This window comes from Schistocerca americana, chromosome 2 (genome assembly GCF_021461395.2).
Source record: "Schistocerca americana isolate TAMUIC-IGC-003095 chromosome 2, iqSchAmer2.1, whole genome shotgun sequence".
In the NCBI taxonomy this organism is placed as follows: domain Eukaryota; kingdom Metazoa; phylum Arthropoda; class Insecta; order Orthoptera; family Acrididae; genus Schistocerca; species Schistocerca americana.
Window position 1 is genome coordinate 371,865,758 of NC_060120.1, and position 21,316 is coordinate 371,887,073.

General features: G+C 38.6%; 1 pseudogene; it reads right to left on the reverse strand.

Annotated features, from left to right (window-relative positions):
- LOC124594029 overlaps positions 1-21,316 on the reverse strand; it is a 352,828-nt pseudogene that overhangs the window by 140,826 nt on the left and 190,686 nt on the right.

Below are 21,316 nucleotides of genomic sequence, written 5' to 3' on the forward strand. Positions count from 1 at the left end.
GGGGCAGGGATTTGTGTGACATTTATATGAATGTGTTGTCCAAAAATTACTTTGAGCAGATAATTAGAGAACCAAGTCATGAAGGTAATGTCTTAGGTCTCCTAGTAACAAACAGACTCCCCTGAAATTATTGAATCAGTTGATGAAGAGGGAGGTATGAACGTCATAAAGATGTGATAGAAACTATGACTATAGGTTTTACAAGGAATGTTAAAATAGGTAGGAAAATAATATTGCTTAGCCAGAATGACAGAATACAAAATGCAGAGTATTTGAGTAGACAGCAACAAATACTCAGTGCTGAGGATGAAGATGTAGAACAGAAATGGAAAACATTCAAAACCATCATTCAGTATGCCTTAGACAAGTATGTTCTGAATCAGGTTTTAAGGGATGGGGAAGATCCACCATGGTTTAATAGCAGTTTTAGAAAATTGCTGTATTAAAAAAAGAGAGCTTCATCACTGATTCAAGATAAGTCGAAACCTAGCTGACAAACAAAAGCTGAATGAAGTGAAAACGAGCATAAGGAGAGAAATGAGAGAAGGATTCAATTACTTTGAAAGTAAAATTTTGTTTACCAATTTGAGTAATAATCCTAAGAGGTTTTGGTCTTATTTAAAATCAGTAAGTGGTTCAAAATCCTCGATTCATTCACTCAATGACCATATTGGCACCAAACCAGAAGATAACAGAGAGATGGCCAAAATATTGAATTTGGTCTTCTGGACTTTTTCCACTGTGGAAGATAGTGGCCCCTCCTTTCAATTATTATATGAATGCCGAAATGGCACATATTGAGATAACCAATCACAGAATAGAATAGCAGTTACAGTTGCTAAGCAGTGGAAATGCATCAAGACCAGTCACAGTACCTGTAAGATTCCACAATACCACAAAGATTATGCAAAAGAACTTGCCCTCCCCCCTTCTAGCAGCAGTTTATTGTAGATCACTGAAGTAATGAAAAGTACTTACTCACTGAAAAATGCACAGGTCATTCCTGTTTCCAATAAAGTTTATAGGACATATGCACATATCATTGATGTCAGTCTGTTCCAGGTTTATGGGACATGTTTTGTGCTTGAGAATTATGATGTTTTTGGGGAATGAAAATCTCCTCTATACAAATCAACATGAATTCCACAAACAGAGATCTTGCAAAACTCAGCTCATTTTGTTCCTCTGCGAGATTTGACTTTACAGGTGATCAACAAGATTATCAACGTCCATGAGATTCAAAACACTATAGATAACAGCATTCAGATTGAGCCCATGTTCGTTGACTTGAGAAAGGCATTTGACACCGTCCTACACTACTGTTTAATGGGAAAAAACAAGTTCACTGAGAACCAGACCAAATTTGCAACAGGGTTCAAGACTTCCTTGTAGACAGAAGACAACATGCCACTCTTGTATCGATTTGAAGAATGATCTGCAGAGGATTAACGAATGGTGCAGGCTTTGGTGGTTGACCCTGAAGGTACATAAATGTAACATATTGTGCATGCATAGGAAAAGAAATCCACTACTGTACAAGTACAGTGGTGATGACAAATTGTTGGAAACAGTACCAAGTGTAGAAGTATGAAAAGCCATTTTTGTACATTTTCACATGAACTGAAGCATTGTTCAGTGATACCATGTCCCAGTGATGCAAATAGATGATAATCGGATGGCACCAAGACTGGAGAATAAGCTGCATGTCCTAGTATTTCCAAGCTGAATAGCTTGATCATTTCCCTGGCCCATTTTGCTGTGTGTGATGGGGTATGTGATGGGGCATTATCATGGAGCAACATGATTTGTTTTGCATTTTTTTCACCAGGTTGTAGCAGCTCATAATAGATGAAACCTTTCTGATTCCACTATACACAGAACCTTGTCTTCTTTCCAAAACGATTTTGTCTCACAGTGGATGACAGTGGTTTGCCTGGATTCACTCATGATTTACAACGCTTAGAAATCTAAAAACATATCCATTTTTCATCACCTATCACTATTCAATGGAGAAATGACTTTCTTTTGTATCTGGTGAGCAGTATTTCATAAGTGGTCTTTTGATTTGCTTGCTGTCTTTCATTCAGTTCCTGTGGAATCCATTTTCCCACTTTCTGCACCTTTCCCATAGCTTTCAACCAAAGAGAAATGGCTTTCTGCATCACGTTCAATTGTTCTAAGATTTCCTGTTGAGTCTGAGTATCTTCTTCATCCAATAAGGCTTGCAATTCATTGTCTTTTAACTTTTTCCGTGGTTTCCCATGCTCGTCAAAATCACCATTTCTGAATATTTTGAAGCACTAAAAACACTGTGTTTTCCCAAGAGCATGTTTGCCAAAAGCTTTGACAAGCATTTGATGTGATTCTGCAGCAGTTTTCTTCAAATGATAACAGAAAACCAATACTGTCTGCAAAACATAGTTCGTAGGCACAAAACTCGACATGTATATGGGTTTGAAACAGATTTCGATGTATGGAACTTGGGTTACTGTGTGTTGACTTTCACCATCAGCCGTTATAGGAAGCAAATGGCACTGCAGACATGGTCTCATGGGCCCTACACTGACAGTTCGCAGTGTCTACATGGAAATTCCAGTTTCATACTTCTACAACTGGTATCTACCATAAAATATTTAGGAGTAACTATCCCGAGTGACCTTAAGTGAAGTGACCACATAAAGCAAACAGCAGGAAAAGAACATGCCAGACTGAGATTCATAGGAAGAATCTTAAGGAAATTAACTCATCCACAAAGGATGTTGCTTACAAGGTACTTGTTCAACCAATTATTAAGTAATGTTCATCAATCTGGGATCTTTACCAGTTAAGACTGATAGAAGAGATAAGATCTAATGAAGAGTGCTTTGTTTTGTCACGGGATTGTTTCATTGGTACAAGAGTGTTACAGAGATGCACAGTAAACTCCAGTAGGAGATATTACAAGAGAGGCATTGTGCACTATGGAGAGATTTACACTGAAATTTCAACAGAGCTCTTTCCAAGAAGAAGTGGTCAACATACTACTTCCTTACACATACATCTCATAAAATGATCAAAATGCAAAAATTCAAGAAATTAGAGCTAAGAAAGTGGCTTACTGGCAATCATTCTTCCTATGCACCATTTATGAGTGGAGCAGGTAAGGAGGGATCAGTTAGTGGCATCAAAAGTACCCTTCACCACACACCATTACGTGGCTTGGCTTGCAGAATATGATGTTGATGTAGAAATCAAAATATTTAGGAATTATTATGTAAAAAGTAATGGGAGCAAGTTTACTGTATTGGAAGTATATCTGAGAAAGTCAATATCTTTTTGATAAATTAAATATAATTTTGATGTAGCATTTCCACTTAAAACTAGCAGGTAAAAACCAGTCACATAAATAACTAGGTCACTTCAGGTATCACAAAATCATATACATTGGAATTGTTCCTGCATAGCACACAAAACCTGAAATTGATAATTATTTTAAAAAACTGTAAAACAATACCCAGGAAGGTAATAAAAACAGCATAATGGTGTAAAATGACAGATACATCAGAAATATGCCAAATAAAATGAAACCTGTTTGGAATATTGTAAAGAAAGAAACAGGTCGTAACAAAATGAAAATTAACAGTACGCAATTTAATCAAAATTTGCAAACTATCACCAAACCAAAGGATGTATCTAATGTGTTTAACAGTTATTTTGTAAATGTAGTGGGAGCAAAATGTTACCTATAAACATTACACAGACCTGACATCAAAAATTTAAGAATTAGGTAACACAATATTTCTCAGTCCAACAAATATGTAGGAAGCACAGAAATAAACCAAGCTACTAAAAGCTAAACACTTATTAGGAATAGATAATATACCAGATTTTGTTGTATAAAATGTACACACATAATCTCTGAACCATTGACTTATCTTTTGAACCTTCCCTTCTCAACTAGTAACTTTCCAATGTGCTTAAAATTGTTAAATAAATCAGGAAGCCAAGAACTATCTAACGATATACCTGTTTCTCTACTGTCTGTATGTTCAAAAACTCTAGGACACCTTATGTCTTTTTTTTTTAAATAAAAGACTGTCTAATTTCTTAAATAAGTATGAAATACTAAATGAACCACAATGTAATTTTAGCAAAAATAAATAAATAAATAAATAAAAGCCTGTCAACCAAAACAGTGATCTTATCTTTTCTATACAAAATGCCTCAAACACTGGATGGACAGAAACATACCTAAAGCACATTCGTATATGTATCAAAACTCTTTGATACCATCAATCATGATGAATTACTTAGTAACATTCAGAATTGAGAATTGTGGTATTAGGGGAGCAGCATGTAACTGGATTAAGTCATACTTCCATGGAAGGAGAGGGGGGGGGGGGGGAGGGAGGAGGGGGACAGTTCATAACTATAATGCATGAAGTAAGTGGCACAGTCAATATCCACCAGTCAGACTTATAGTGGTTAAAGAATGAGTTTCCCAAGGACCCAAGTCTAATCCTGTTTTCACTATGTGACAGACCATCACTGCACATTGATCTTAACATACTGTCCCCATTCCCTATGCACCTGTTTCACTACAGCCATTTGCTATTGCAGTGAGTTTCTTTCTCCATGTGCCTACTTCCACCCAAAACCCTCAATTTAGGCATGTGAGTGGATACCCATCTACTACAGTCACAGGTTATCAGGACCAAGACAATAGCTCCAGACCTGGCTAGGATTCAGCTGGGGTAATCTCATCTTCAGTTTGTATCTTTCCTTCATGGTGATAACATAGGAGCACGTGTCATGACGAACATGTCATTTGGCTGTACACTTCATATTTGAGACCCTCATTGCAAAGAATTGAGACTCACTCCCAGTGTGCTGCTTCATGTCAGCAACGCAGCTCAGTATGTAAAACAGTGCTCTGTGCCACAAGACATTCCCTCTGACCAGCTACTGCATTTACCCATGTGGGTACTAGCAGGGGTTTAAGCTCCTGCCCGCCACAGTCAGTGTGCTCACTTAATAAATGTGTTTCATTTCTTTGGATTTGCCCAGGCAATTTCTCCCATGAGAGACATTATCATCCCCAGTCTTCATGTTGAAGCTGGTGAATATTTAGTGACCAGTTAGAGACTTTGTTCTGTGTCCCACACTCATGTGGAACACTTGTACAGTTTATTTTCTGGGTGAGTCAGCACTATAGAATGTTATTCTAACAGCAACTCATGGCTTCATTCTTATATTTAGTGTTGTCGTATCAGCAAGTGACTTTCTCTAAGAACTATTAATTGTTGAGATCATTTCAATGCTCCCAGTAGTAATTTAGTTATTTGAATAACTCTGTTGTCAACATTATACTTTGTGCTAGTACTGAATATACTTGTTCTCACATGCTCAGTTTCAGCTGATTTTTTGTGATTAATTAACTTATGCAGGGACACACGCCTACAACTATTTGTAAATGATGTATGTATAAACAGCAGTAACAGAAAACTAAACTAATCTGCGGATGACGCCTGGATCTTAATTACTGGAAATACCAAAGAGACCTTTGAAAATAACATTAAGGCCTCACAAAGAATATGGTACAGTACTTTGATGCTAACAGTTTGTTTATAAATTTGGAAAACAGCCATTGCAGTGGACATATTCCCCATCCACATGAGGACACCAGCTAGTCCTCATACTGAAATAAATGGGTATACGCTGGAAAAACAGAATGTACAATATATCTTGGTATATAGAAACAACAAAAGATGAAATGAGCTATGCATGTAGACTTCATAACCAGAAAACTAAGGAAAATGTATTTCAAATTGTACAAACACTAAGACAGTTTACATTGGACAATAATCTTTGGACTATATGTTTTGATTATGCTCACTTAATATTGCTGTAGCACTTAAGAGAAATTGTGGACCAAGTTTGAAATCATTTGGATTACAGAGAAAGATTATTAGACTAACAGAAGGGGTAGATCAAAGATCATCATGCAGGCAATTATTTAGGAAAAATAAAATACTGCCACTTCCATGTATTTACATAAAAGTACTAGAAAACATCATTATTGTAAAAAAGAAATTAAACAGTAACCATTCACATGTCACTCATATTGAATGTGTGCACAGCTACAACACAAGACAAATGCAAGATGTAAGGGCATGCTCCAACCCAACATCAAGCTGTATAATGCATTTCCTAAATTCATGAAAATAGTAATGGATGGGAACAGTTTCAAATCACTGAAGGATTATTTGGTCAAGCACTGATTCTATACAGGCTTGTTCTTATATGGGGGTTACATAAAAATGTTACGAGGTTTGAGTGCACATGTCGGTCCCCCCCCCCCATATTTACTTTTGACATGTTTTGATAATGTGACAAATTTAATTTCATTACAAGTAATTAATATTATCCCATGCTGCAATGGACTTAAATATTTAAATAAGGCTTACATACTGAAAAAAGTGTGGGTATTTTATACTGGAATAAACAATTAAAATCTACCGATATATGTTTTGCAAATATGCTTAAACTTATTTAAATGGGAGAAATTTAAGTATTGCTAAGCAACAGAACATAAAAAGTGCATGATTGCAGCCTAAATTGTGAATGCAGTGTAAATCAACACCAATTTAGTTCAATTTTATTTCTAATATGTTTTCTTTGCAACCAGGGTATTGTCTCTGGTGATCTTGCACACATCACAAAATTAATTATTTTTGTTCTTCATTGGCTGTTATTAGTTTATTGAAAACTTCCATTAACTTCATTTCTCTTTCCGCCACATCATTTGTCATCTTAAAATCTTTCATAGCCCCTAGGGCACTAAGGTAGGAAGTGTAGGAATTCCAATAAAAAGAAACCTCATTTAAGAAATCTAAATCTATGCTTAACTGACCAAACTCTTGACTAAAATGAACTCATCAGCCCTTTTCAAGAAGAAAATTGCATTCTGGAAACATTACCCAGGTTACAGCAAGCCATGTCTCCACAACATCCTTTCTTCCATGGTGCTCAACACCCAAGTTTCACACAAGAAATTCTGTGATGTTAGAAAAGTAGGAGATGCACTGGCACTGGCACTGGTGAGTCATGAGCATGCTTGGGTAGCTCAGTCGGTAGTCTGGTTTAAGCAGCTGAGTGGAACGGACATCCTGTACTTCCACCTGTGGAGTGCACATGCTAGTTTCGTTTACCTTCTATAGCGTTATTTGTGTGCTGTCTTGTGCTCTAGATCAATGGTGAACAGATTCCATAAATCAATACTCCATTTCACATTCTGCAATGGCTATGTGAGTCCAAAGATCTTGAAGTAGAGTGCTTTCTTTGTGATGCAGCCAAAATCTCAAAAAACGACATTGAGGGCATCCACTTATCTCTACTGAACAGCTCTGTCTATGTTCAAGCTGTCAATGACATGAATTGTGATAACATCCTTTGGAACATGCAGTAGGGACTCTGTTTCTGCCACACTGATGGTAAAGTTGGGCTGGTGATGGACAAACATGCAGGGTTAGGCATGTGGACAATTTGGATCTTTGAACTGCTGTTTGAACTCTCTGCAGCCAACATCATGTACACCTTCCATCCATATCGCACCATTCATGGCTATGTAGCTGAGCACTGGGCACAATTGTGAACATACCTGGTACTCAATCCTTTCACCAGATAACCTTAGACCTCTGACGTAATGTGCTAGCCTACCTTCAGATATGTGGCTGCCTTGTGGTCATCATTTACCATGGTCAACCTTGGACTTTCTCAGAATGCAGCAAGGAAGGGCATCACAAAACTTCCAGCCTCTAACGTGATACCTGCACCACAACCGATGTTCCTTCCAGTCTCCTACATGACGGCTCTTGTTGCCCCCACAAATCTGCACCACAACTTTGATCCTATATTAGCGTCCTTAGCAGATGCCACCTATATAACTGTCGTACAACACCCACGGCAACAAAATGGCTCTGTTGACGCCACTGACACCACCACTAGTGAAAGCCTATCATCCCTCAGATAACAACATAGAGTTTACGTAAATGACAGTACTGGTGACAAGCTTTGTACCAGAACCATGTGATTTGCTCCTGTCTTCTGACATGGAAAGTCAGTCACAGAAGCAATGGTCACCCAAGTGCCAAAAACACAGATGTTGCACAGTCTCAGATCAGGGTCCCTCTCCTGCTGATGACACCTTGGTTGCAGTTCCCATGGATGATGACCATGTGTCAAAGAGATCAATGTAACACTGTCTCTGATGAACAAATGGCCAGCAAGCGCAGGGGTTGTAGAACCAGAGGATGTGTCTGACCCTTTGGACAATTCTTCGTTCAGTTGAACACCCTAAACCACTAGAGCAAATGGATGATTTGCTAAGACTTCACTCTTCTATGTAGAAATGGACCATGACCCCCATTTGGAGTGGTGCCTTCACAGCCACAACCTAACCATACCCTGGCTACAACTTCATGGGCTGGATGGAATGGTCTATGACCGCCTTGTTTGCTCTCAATTCCCAGCAACGTGATACCAAACCTACCCTCACTGCACCACCAATCATACAGCATTGCAAATATCAATACCAACTACATCAGTTTGCCTGTGAAGATATTGCGAGACATGATTTGGTCATTTGAAATTGACACTGCACTCCTACAAAAAGCACAATTAGCTGTTCTACCTCACATTGCCAGATATGTACATTATACCTCTGCCAATACCCCCTTGCTAGGGGTGTGGTTGCATATGTTTGTGAAGGCATTCTCATTATGGATCTCACCATTCTCCCAACAGGATGAGGCATGGCCTTCACCGCTACAGACATGCAAATCATCAACATCTATGCTCTGCACAGTTCCACTCACCAGCAGGTGAGAGCCATATTCTACTTTGGAAACATCTCTCCCCCCTCCCCCTATTTTTATTACAGCATTATGCTACTTCTATATTTGGAGGGATCTTCAACTGCTTCTTACAACAGAAAGATCAGGTGTCCCACTTTAAAACCTGTCAAGAGCTCTGCTTGATTTTCCGAGACCTCTGGCTCATTGACACATGGCAAGAGAAGTGTCTCCCAGGAGCTAGTGTCTGATGTCCAAGATGCTGATCTATGACTGCTGGCTTTCTCTCACCACAGTGCATGCATCTACATGACTCTCCTCAAATCGCAAACAGTATATGATCGTCACACACCATGAAAAATGAACATCACCCAACTCCAGGAGACGGGATGTCAATGTCACATAACAGAGACTTGGAAAACTTGTGAGTAATGACTTCTCACCTAAAGAATGACTTTAGACTGGTGGTTAGGGTGTGCCAAGGCCTCCTTAAGGCAAACCCTGATGTGATGAGGGAAGCACATTGTGCTGACACACAACTAACTACTATTATGCCATCCTCCAAGACTTCACTGGACCACTAGATACCTACCATGCATCATATCACAACCAATGATCCACGATGACAGTTCATAACCAAACCTTCATGCCACTGGCACAAACCATCACCCAACAATCTGAAATAGTCACCACTTTTGTCGATCACTACTGGAACATCTACAGTGCCAGACTGCCAATGTGACAGTAACTGGGCAGGTCTTGTCTTACATCCCTTCCACTGCCCATGACAGAGAGGATAACGAATTGATGGAACAGATAACCATGGATGAGGTGGTGGCTGCTACTGACAAGGATACCAATAACAAATACCCTATTATAGACATGTTGCCTATAAAGTTTTATTATGCATTCCAGATATTAAAGGTCCCAAGATGGAACAGCATGTTTCAAGAACTTTTCATACTAGGCTATGTTGTCCCTCCTGACTCTGTCCAGGCAGCATCATTCCTATCCACCTGCTAATCCTCTGTAATGAGGACTACAAAATCTTTGCCCGCATTTTGGTGGCAACCCTTCATCCCTGGGTCCTTTCACTAAAACAGATGACCCCAGGTGGTCAGGAGACTATGCAGCCACCAGCTGGTGAATTTCAGAGTATGGTAGCACTGGGTGTGACATACTGGCTCTGTGCAGCTATGGTCACAATCAACTTCGACAACACAAATGACAAAGTACATTGTGGGTTCCTATTCTCTCTGATGACTCCGATGGGTTTCCCAACCCCATTTCCTTAAAATCATATGTGGCATATATGACAGTGCTAACTCCCACATACAAGTCAACCATTGCTTAATGAGTCCAGTTCCAGTATGGTGATATACCCCACGAGGCTATTCACTGTTGACCCTGCTATATAACTTTGAACTGGAACTCCTCTTGGGAACCCCAAATCAATATTCATGTGAGTCAGGCTACAACAACACCAAACATGACAGACCATTGAAGCAATCATGACATCTGGTGCAGCAGCAACTAGTTCAATGAACATAAATAAATTGGCAGCCCTGCCAATAGGATGCAGCCTCTCCAGTGACAAACTAGTCCTCTTCCCATGGGTGCAGACCATAAAGTACCCAGGCATTGTCTTCAGCCCCCAATACATCCCATATGATGGCCACTAATGTTTGGTGTGCATTGCAGCTGAGACCTACAACAATCTTCTTCCGTCTCAACCCTCTTCAGTGGGTTGTCTACCTCAATTGCCATGTTACACACATCCTATCCTTATTGCACACAATTAGACATGATCTGAAAGTGACCTTTGAATATTATCTGATGGCAGGAATGATCCTTAAGGTCCGATATGCAATGTTTACCTCTCCTCCCCCCCCTCCGTCCACATGGAGGACTTGGTCTACTCAGTATACTCAGTATTCAGCAGAGGTCTGATGCTCTGTATATGTTAATGACACGGAAACCATGGACTGGACTGAGAGCATCCATCACACATAGAATGGTGGATGTCCTCATGCTGGTGTCCACCCTGCCACCAGTGCCAATTGGTCACATTCATACCTCGTCACATATTGTGACCTTCCTTGCAGTTTATAGTCATGTGCATCTTGCATTCCTGACCACGCATCCACCTATGGCCAAAGATATCTTTCTCACCCTCTTATGTCAGGTGTCATGTAACATCATTGAACGGAAGTACCCTGTGATCTGTTGGTCAAATGTATGGACAATATTCATCCATTTTACCTCCCCATATATGTTTGAGCAATATGACAGAAGATCCATACATCTGGATTAGCTGACAACCCACAGTGTGCTGCCTGCCAACAACTTGATGAGCAAACCCACCGCCTCACATGCCCATCAACTCTTAACATTTGGGAGCTCAGCCCATAGATGGTTGCCTGATTTCTCCACATCCCCCCAATAATGATTGAACCTAACTTCCTGGCTCCCAAAACCAACACCATACTCTGGGAAAATTTTGGATGCTCAGCTATCTCTACAGCGATGGTGACAAATCAGGGCTCAGCTTTTTGTGCAACTTACAGAATGTCCACCTGGGAGCAACAACCCAGTTGCCAGAAACTGTGGAGTATTTATGCGTGCCCTGTCCAGTTAGGGTGTAATGGACCTTATTCCTACTCCCTCCCACTCTTACCCTGCATCAGGTCCTGAGGCACCATGACTAGATATCAATTATGACTCCTGCCCTTGGGCTTCACCGGCTGCTGAATGTATAGCCCTGATTGTTCTCCTCTCCCCCTCCTTCTCTTATAATGTACATTATACTGTAAAAATGTCCCTCTACTGTTCTTCATTGGTTATGGCAAATTAAAAATAAAGTAATGAGTTCAAGTCTCAGCCTGGCACACAGATTTAATCAGCAAATAAGTTTCATATCAGTACACATTCTGCTTTAGAGTGAACATGTCATTCTGGAGTATGATATCTGTCGAGCACACATATATAAGCAGTAATAAACCAACACACTCCTTCTTGGTCACTGTGGCATGGGTTCCTTGTCTTAAATTTCAACAAAATTTGAAAAGTAAGTGGCCTCCCATTAAGATTCAGTTATTCCACTATGGTTTTGTACATTACATCATGAAGGAAAATTTTCAGGGATGTGGAATAGGTCAAGTAGCACAACAGAAGAGAGGAACAACTATTTTAAACATGTAAAAATAGTTTCTACACATTAAGTAACACAAAGAACACTTGTGGGATTCATTACACCAAAAAAAATTTATTAATAACTTTTATTTTTTTATTTTGCTTTATTTTATTTGCAGAGAACAGCTGCTTATCGAGTCTGTTATTTACATAGTATTTATATATGACTGCTAGTTCATATTTATGTAAATTTACTGTTTACTGTTAATATTTTAATACACTGTTCCTCAGGTTCAACTATATTTATCATGTAGATAAGAACAAATACAATCTACCTTTTGAAATCAAATTTTTATCATTGTTTTTGCCAAATATGTTTTTCCTATCTGTATTAGCCATCTTCAGTGGTTTTTGTGTCTCTCATTTTGTGTGTCCACTGGCATTTTCATCAAATTAAGTGCATTGTACAGCAAGCAAGGTTATGTGGAATGAAATTTGAAAAAAGATCTTTGCATCCCCTTATCATTACAACAGGTGAATGGTTTTAATCCGGGGGTCTGAATGACAACTTTCCTCCCTCTCCCTATGCTGAGAAAGGATCTGTCTGCTTAGCTGAGTGGTAACCTGTTTGCCTACCCTGCAGCTGGCCTGGGTTCGATTCCCGGCTGGGTTGGAGATTTTCTTCACTTGTGGTCTGGATGTTGTGCTGTTCTCATCATTATTTCATCATCACCAAAACACAAGTCACCCAATGTGGCTTCACCTGAAATAAGACTTGCATCCTGGCAGCCGAACTTCCCCAGACAGGGTCTCCTTGCCACCAATGCCACATGATTATTTCATTTTTCCTGAGAAAGGAACTAACCAAAAGTATTAAAAGTTAGGATATTCCTGTGTAATACTATATCTCTATTGGCAGTACTCAATATTTCATCTCCTACAGGTAAATACTGGACGGTAATTCTATCACACAATTTTATAGTTTTCTTGAATGAATTTTCCTTTAATGCATAACATTTAGTTTATGTTCATCATGTGCTTACATGAGAGCCAATGAGCATACAGAAAGAATAGTATATACAAAAACCACTGAAGGTGCCTAATACGATTAGGAGAAACATGTTTAGTAAGACCAACAATAAAAATTCAGTTGAAAAAGAAAGATAATATTTATTCTTATCTACATAATAAACATTAATTACTGAACTGATATTTATAATGAACAAATATTAAAATGTTTCAAGAATATACATATTTCTTACAACCCTAACAAAAATTTCTCTGTAACTGAGATGGCTAAAGAGATGTGCTTGTTTTTGACACAAATATACTAATTTAGCAACCAACCAAATGACACTAGCCTCAGCCCAGATGATAATTAAAGTGGCCTACAGCCAACTGACAACTGGGTAGTATGTTTCACTTGCAGCCATTCATTCTCATTCTGACATATAATACTGTTTCTCAACATTAAGGACTTAGCTTGCAATGGTGCAATATACTGCAGTATTGAAGGTACTGTGCATGTGTCCTTGGCTGCTGAATCTGTTAAACTGAGAAACAGGTCCTGCCCATTAAGAATATCCTTATTGACTTACATCCTCTAGGGTAGGAGGTGATATTCTGTTGGGTACCTGATGCTCAGGTATTCCTAACAGACACGGTGTGTTTCACTTTTTGGTTCATGTAATGGATCAGAGTGCTATTTGGGAGTCAGAGTACATGAGGAGTATTGTAGCTTAAATAATTATCAGTTGCTTCAATTCCATCAAGGTCTTGTATAAATTATATCCAAATGGAGCATACATTCAGTTAACAGATTTTGAGGACCCACATTGAAAATCAGCCAAGGTTGCCCCCTGCATCTTTTCATCAGTGTAGACTGGTATATGGAAGTCCACATAGTCAACAAGAGTAGCAGTCAGCTCAAACCCTTGCTAAGAGAGCTGAAAGTCATACGGATATGAGCTTGTATGCACTGTGAGGAGTTGTTGCTGGGTCGTTAATGGCAGCTCACCAAGCTCAATGCAGAGAGATGGGACCCCTCCTGTTAGCCTCAAAAACTATAACAACAACAATTTTAAAGTATGTTGGTCCATCTGATACAAAGACAATATACATGACAGTCATCATCTAGTGTTAATTATATGTAAGACTCACTTAACTGAAAGTCTAGGTTGGGGTACCAACAATATTAGGAAAAGGATAAATTGCTACTCACCATAAAGATGGCACGTTGAGTTGCAGACAGGAACAACAAAAAGACTGCATTAAGCTTTGGCCAAAGCCTTCTTCACAAAAGAAAAAACACACTCTTTCACACAAGCAAGCACACCTCACACACACATGATTGCAGTCTCTGGGCACTCCAACCGGCATTTTCATTCCAGCTGGAGCTGCTGGAGACAATGGTCATGTGTACATGAGATGTGCTCGCTTGTGTGAATGCAGTTGTTTTTTCTTTTCTGAAGAATGCTTTGGGCAAAAGCTAAATGTTTGCAGTCCTTTCATTGTGCCTGTCTGCAGTTCAACATGTCACCTCTACAGTGATGAATAATCTATCTTTCCCCTGTACTGTTGATATTCCAATGTAGAGTTTCCATTGTTTATATCTAATGAAGATTATATTGAAGTGGATGAAAAAATAAAATTCTGTGCAAAAAACAAAAATTCTCATATTTTTCTGAACAAACCTTGTATATTTGTGTGTTTGTGACAATTTTGGTATTATTTCTTGTATGAAAATATGTTTGAGATTTTTGACTTATTCCAAATCCATGAGAACTATTTACTTAGGATTTTTGGAAGGAACATTACCAAATTTCCTTTTTTGTTTTTGTTGTATTTTTCTTTATATGAGATGTTATACAGGACCTCCTCATGTTAGATCTATGGAATGAAAATTACACCTAATCCTAGTTGAAACAAGTCATGGGAGTCAATCAAACTAGAACAGTCTATATCACACAAACCACGTTTCTTGGTGACTGGTTACAGTCAAAACGCAGACCTCCCCAGATTGTACTCCAAAGGTGATGTGGAGAGATTTTCGCATGAAGAAGAAACTGCAGAAGTCTCTAGATGCTGTCAACTGCTCAGTTGACAGCATCTAGAGACTTCTTTAGTCCCTGTTCCATGGATCTATCTCCACACATCAACTTTGGAGAACAGTTTACAATTGTGGACTCTCTCCTCTCTCTCTCTCTCTCTCTCTCTCTCTCTCTCACACACACACACACACACACACACACACACACACACCACACAAACACACACACATGAACTGACTTACGCAGCCAGTTTTATGCGGACTCCAAACTACAAAAGCATTGACAGAGGTGAAAGAGAAGTGATAAGTGCAGGAGATATCTTAAAACCAACTGAGGACTGACTCATATAGCTACGGATTTGCAGGTACTTAGCCATCAAGTCACACTCCACAAGAAATAACAGAAGTAAACTGAAATTAGTTCCTTACAGTCACTAGCAGAGTTTATAAGTTGCAAATGTATCCATACACACCTGTGTAAAGAGGCTGACAATGGCAAGAAAAATGATTGTCATGAACACTGAGACGTTCACATGTCCCTTCATGGAAGCAAGGCATACTAGCACAAGGATCATGCCTACATTCAGTTAGCCCAAAAGTGTGAATCACATGTGGATCACGACCTTCATGAAGTCTGATACGATGCCTTCCCACTTGGAGGAGTCGTATACATCCTACTAATCCAGATGATGTACCAGCGTTCTCAAACACTCTGAAACACACATATCAAGTAGAAAAGAGAAAATGACAAACAAGTATTGAAGAAATGTCTGCACAAGCAATATGGCAACAGTAAAAATGGAAGAGAAAGAAAGAAAGAATGAAAAAAGATTCTTCTCTTCACCATTGCTGTAAAAATAAGTATCAAATAGTAATAAAATGTCAAAAGATTTTCTTATAATGACATTCCTAAGTGCACAAAATTTAATACTTCATGTTTAACACCAAATCTCACATAGAGGAATGTTCCTGATCAAAATATTTGAACCAATAAAGTAAAATAAAGACTGTAATGTAAAATGTAGACAGAAAAATTAAGTATTTCTGCAAATGGATCATAATTTGGCCAATCACAATAAAAAAAGTGTATACAAAACATGTCAAGCTTCTGAAAACGAAAATTATATACTGGAATACAGGGATGGAAATAGAACTCCTGTTCTTTCACACTGTGCTTATACTATTCTTTCCACTCATTGATCTGTTTGCATCTAGTATTTTCTCTCACTTCTCACTATCTTTTGAGAAATCAGCAATCCCTATTCAGAGAATGAGATTACTTACTGTAGTTAACCAGTGCTTCTTTTCTGGGGGAAAAAATGTGCTGGTAGTCACAAAGATGTTATTCCAGTAGCTTCCACACTTTTAACATATCCTGTGATGTACGCTCATCATTTCTAGATTGCTGCTTGCTTTTGCTATCAGCTGCAGAATGATGACCTTGGAGCAGCCATGAATCCACATATTTGTGGTTTGAACTGTGTGTGAGGAGGCCCTACAATTATGATGAATAGCACTGCAGAAGTTGGCCATACAAGCATAGATGATCTAGATGAAGTAACTATAAAATTAATTTAAGAGAAACCCCTTTCACATTCACTAGAAGATATTGCAATTGCGCCCAAAGTGTGTTTCAAAGGAAGTAGCATACTTGGGAATTTATTTTCTTGATGATCTTTATGGAAATCACAAATTGCTCCTACTTCATTTAAGTCAAATTTGCAGGCTAACTCCCTAATTTTGGCATCATCGAATGTCAGATATTTCACAGAATTTCTGGCCAATACTTGGAATCTAAAATCTTGGTACCTTCAGGCATACCAACATCATCTCCTTGATGCAGATTCTTTTGAACAGCTTAGCTTCTTTCAGACTTTTATAAAATGCTGATGAACTACTTACAGGACTGTGTCTTTCATTTTTGTGAAGGTCAGTCTATGTCTGCATCTACATCTATACTCTGCAAACCACCATGAGGTGAATGGCAGAGGGGATGTCCTATTTTACCAGTTATTAGGGTTTCTTCCTGTACCATTCACATATGGAGTGCGGGAAGAATGATTGTTTGAATGCCTCTGTGCATGCAGTAATTATTCTAATCTTATCCTCACGATCATCATGTGAGCGATACATAGAGGTCTGTAGTTTATTCTTAGAGTAATAATTTAAAGCTGGTTCTTAAAACTTTGTTAATAGACTTTCTCGGGATAGTTTACCTCTATCTTCAAGAGTCTTCCAGTTCATTTCCTTCAGTATCTCTGTGACGCTCTCCCACAGATTAAACAAACCTGTGACCATTTGTGCTGCCTTTCTCCATATACGTTCAATATCCGCTGTTAGTACTATCTGGTACGGGTTGCACATACTTGAGCAATATTCTAGAACCAGTTGCATGAGTTATTTATAAGCAATATTCTTTATAGATTGAATGCACTTCCCTGTATACCACCTGCTTTACCCACAACTGAACGTATGTGATCATTCCATTTCATATCCCTACAAAGTATTACATCTAGGTTTTTCTAAGAGTTGGTCAATCACAACTGTGATACACTGATATTACAGTCACTGGATACTATGTTTTTTTTGTTTTGTGCAGTGCAAAATTTTACATTTCTTAACATTTGAAGCAAGTTGCCAATCTCTGCACCACTTTGATATATTATTAAGATCTGGATGAATATTTATGCAGCTTCTTTCAGATAGTACTTCGTTATAGATAAATACATCACCTGCAAAAACTCTGAGATTACTATTAATATTGTCCACAAGGTCATTAATATGCAACATGAACAGCAAAGGTCCCATCTCAACACACTTCCCTGGGCACACCCGACATTACATCTACACCTTACGATGGCTCTCCATCCAAGATAACATGCTGCATCCTTCCTCCCAAAAAGACCTCAATACAGTCACAAACTTCACTTGATACCCCATAAAATCATACTTCTGACAATAAGCATAGGTCTGGTACTGAGTCAAATGCTTTTTGGAAATGAAGAACTACAACATCTACCCGACTGGCTTGATCCAAAGCTTTCAGTATGTCATGTGAGAAAAGTGTGAGTTGGGTTTCATATCACTGATGTTTTCAAAATCCACATTAGTTGGCACTGAGGAGACCATTCTGTTCAAGATACCTCATTATGCTGAACTCAGAATATGTTCTAAGATTCTACACAAATCGATGTCAAGAATATTGGATGGCAGTTTTGTGGATCACTTCCACTATCCTTCTTGTAGACTGGCGCGACCTGTGCCTTTTTCCAAGAACTGGGCATGCTTTTTTGTTCAAGGGACCTACAATAGACTATAGATAGAAGAGTGGCTAACTCAGCAGCAAATTCAGTACAGAATAACAGGGATTCCATTGGGCCCTGGAGCTTAGTTCAATTTTAATGACTTCAGCTATTTCTCAACACCACTGACACTGGTACTGATTTCATTCATCTTTTCAGGGGTGTGAGGATTAAATTAGGGCAAGTTTACTGGATTTTCCTTTGTAATGAAACATTTGAAAATGGAGTTAAGCACTTAAGTTTTTGCTTTGCTACGATCAATTTCATTTCCTGTCTCATTCTCTAGCAACTTTGGTGTGGCTTAAAGCCTTTACATACAACCTGAATTTCTTGGCTTCTGTAAAACATCATTTGACAATATTCTGATTCTACTCATTTTGAAGACCAATTTGAACTGATTTAGGCTAGATTAACTCAAAACTGACACAAACACCTCCCAACTGCAATAGAGAAAACTCTGAAGAAAAAGAAACACTGATATAGCAAGTGAACTGAATGCAACTTCCTGTTCCCAATACCAGTATATGTAACTAAAAAGTGGTGTCAACTAATAAGGAATAAAACTCGAAATTTTACTTGCAAAAACAGTGCCATCTGCTGGGATATTTAAAATACATTTTACTCTAAATAAATCAAACACTTTTTAAAATGTAAGAAGAAGTTGCCTGTACTGTGTGATGTTACATAACACCAGAGAAAAGGGTGGCAGTCACCTTACTTGTACTTTTTGAATTTATTATTAACTTCTCATTATCATATTTAATGTACCCTTTAGTTGAAAGTAATAAACAGATAAAAGATAGACTTTCAGCATTGAAGTCTTGCGGGAAAAGGTACCAATAGTGAATAGAAACATTCACATATTATTGAAAATTTGTAATTAAAAAAATCTAACAAATTATATGTGACAGAAGTCTTGCAGGAGTCATAGAACAGAATAGAAATGGATTACATATTTCATTTGAAAGAAATTGGATACTTGAAAAATTTATGTTGTCTGCTAATTGTACAAAATGTTATAAAATGTAGAACAAAGTACTTTTTAAATGGCATTAGTAGTTTCATTTTACTAATTAGGCCAATAGACAAAGCTTCAGTTTTTACAGTTTTCCATTCAGTATCACCAATGAACTTGATCAGCATCCTCTTAAACATACTGATTTTTGCATATGTGTTTTACCTTAACTTCTTGTACTCCTTTGATATTTGTTTCAACTGTGTGTAACTGTTTCCACTTTACTTATCTGTACTTCACTCATTAGAAAGTTTCCATGTTATTCTATTTCTGTTTCCATAATCACAGGCTTTCTGTATTTTTGTTCCTTGTATTATCCTTTAAAATATTATATAACAAAGTTTATTCTTCTCTCTTACACTAATAAAACTACATTCTGATTATCACTGGTATGCAGCAGGTAGGTTTTATGATTTAAATAATTAATAAAATAGCACGTCAACAATCTTTATTATATTTCCCATCCTCCTGGTTTTATTCACTGCTCCATGTTCTGAACCATATAGTCGAAGAATAAGGTAGCTGGTCTCTTTTTAAGCTTCCCCTTAGAGAGTTCTTGCAATGTTGCGGTGTACCTTTTGGTAGGTGTTTGTCTTGTCAATTATATTTTTGTCTTCTACGAACATCGAAAAAAGTTTTGCATCACCCAGATTCCCAGAATTCCTGTTGACATTGTATCACAGACACGGTCCCTTCGACTGTTCAGAGACGTCATTAAACCCACCCAAAGATGTAAATGACCATGCATGAGTAGCGCCTCTTAGACGGTGGGGGTCCAAAAGCCGATCAGTTCCAGTCATTCCACCAGGAAGAGGCACATGGCTCGTGTTATCTGTAGTTCAACCATGCCTAGATGATCAATACTGTGGTTTGATCGTGTCCGCACTGTTACTTTGTGCCAGAAAGGGCTCTGAACAAGGGAAGTGACCAGGCGTCTCAAAGTGAACCAAAGCGATATTGGTCCAAAATATTTCTGGCATGCAGCTGCTTACATTCGACTTATTCCTCTAATATTTTGGCTGAATACTGTCCAGCCATCTTCAGAGTGAGCCGAGGTGACTGACGCTCCAGTACTTGCTCCTCCTTTTAAACCCATGGACTGCACTACTGTGCATGCGCCCACAGACACACAAGGCGCCAAAGACATTAATCGGTGGCATGGAGGTATGGAATAGGCATGGAAATAGATCTATGGCTGTGCAATCGACCCACATGGTGATATCGATGTATCACTGTGAGCTGTACCGTCATGATGTCTTTGTGATATTATTACAGAAATTGCCGGATTCCACGATTTGTCAAAGCTGAAACCACTATCTCTATTAATTAAATTCCTCGCCAACCGAATTTAAATTGCTTCCTTCACTACTGAGGCTCAGACAGATGATGTTGAGGCTAAAATTTTGATGTTATTGTACACCATAGAATGCCCAGTGTCAATACAGTGCTCTGCCACCACAGATTTATTAGGTTGTAAGAGCCGGGTGTATTTGCGGTGCTCTGTGGATCTCTCCTGGACAATACATGCTGTCTGTCCGATGTTTGAATGGGCACATTCACAGGGGATCTTGTAAACCCCAGGCTTATGAAGCACCAAATCATCTTTAACAGAACCCAGGAGTGCTGCTGTCTTTGGCGAATGGCGAAAAATCACTTTCACTTTATGCTTACTGAGGATCTGTCCTTTTTTTTACAATAGTCTTCCCACATATAGCAGAAAACCCATCGATTTAAAACTTTCCCTGTCTTCTTCTGGTTTTCTTATACCCATAGTTGGTTTCATTGGTAGGGCCTTGCGTATCTGTTGTGGAGAGTACCCACTGGATTCGGAAACTCTTCTCAGGTGTAGAAGCTCGTCCTCCAGACTGCTCTCGTCAGCAATGACATTTGCTATGTGTACTAGAGTTCTGAGTACACTCATCATCTTTGAAGGATGGTGGCAGCTATTTGCGCATAAATATAAATCCATATGGGATAGTTTTTTATA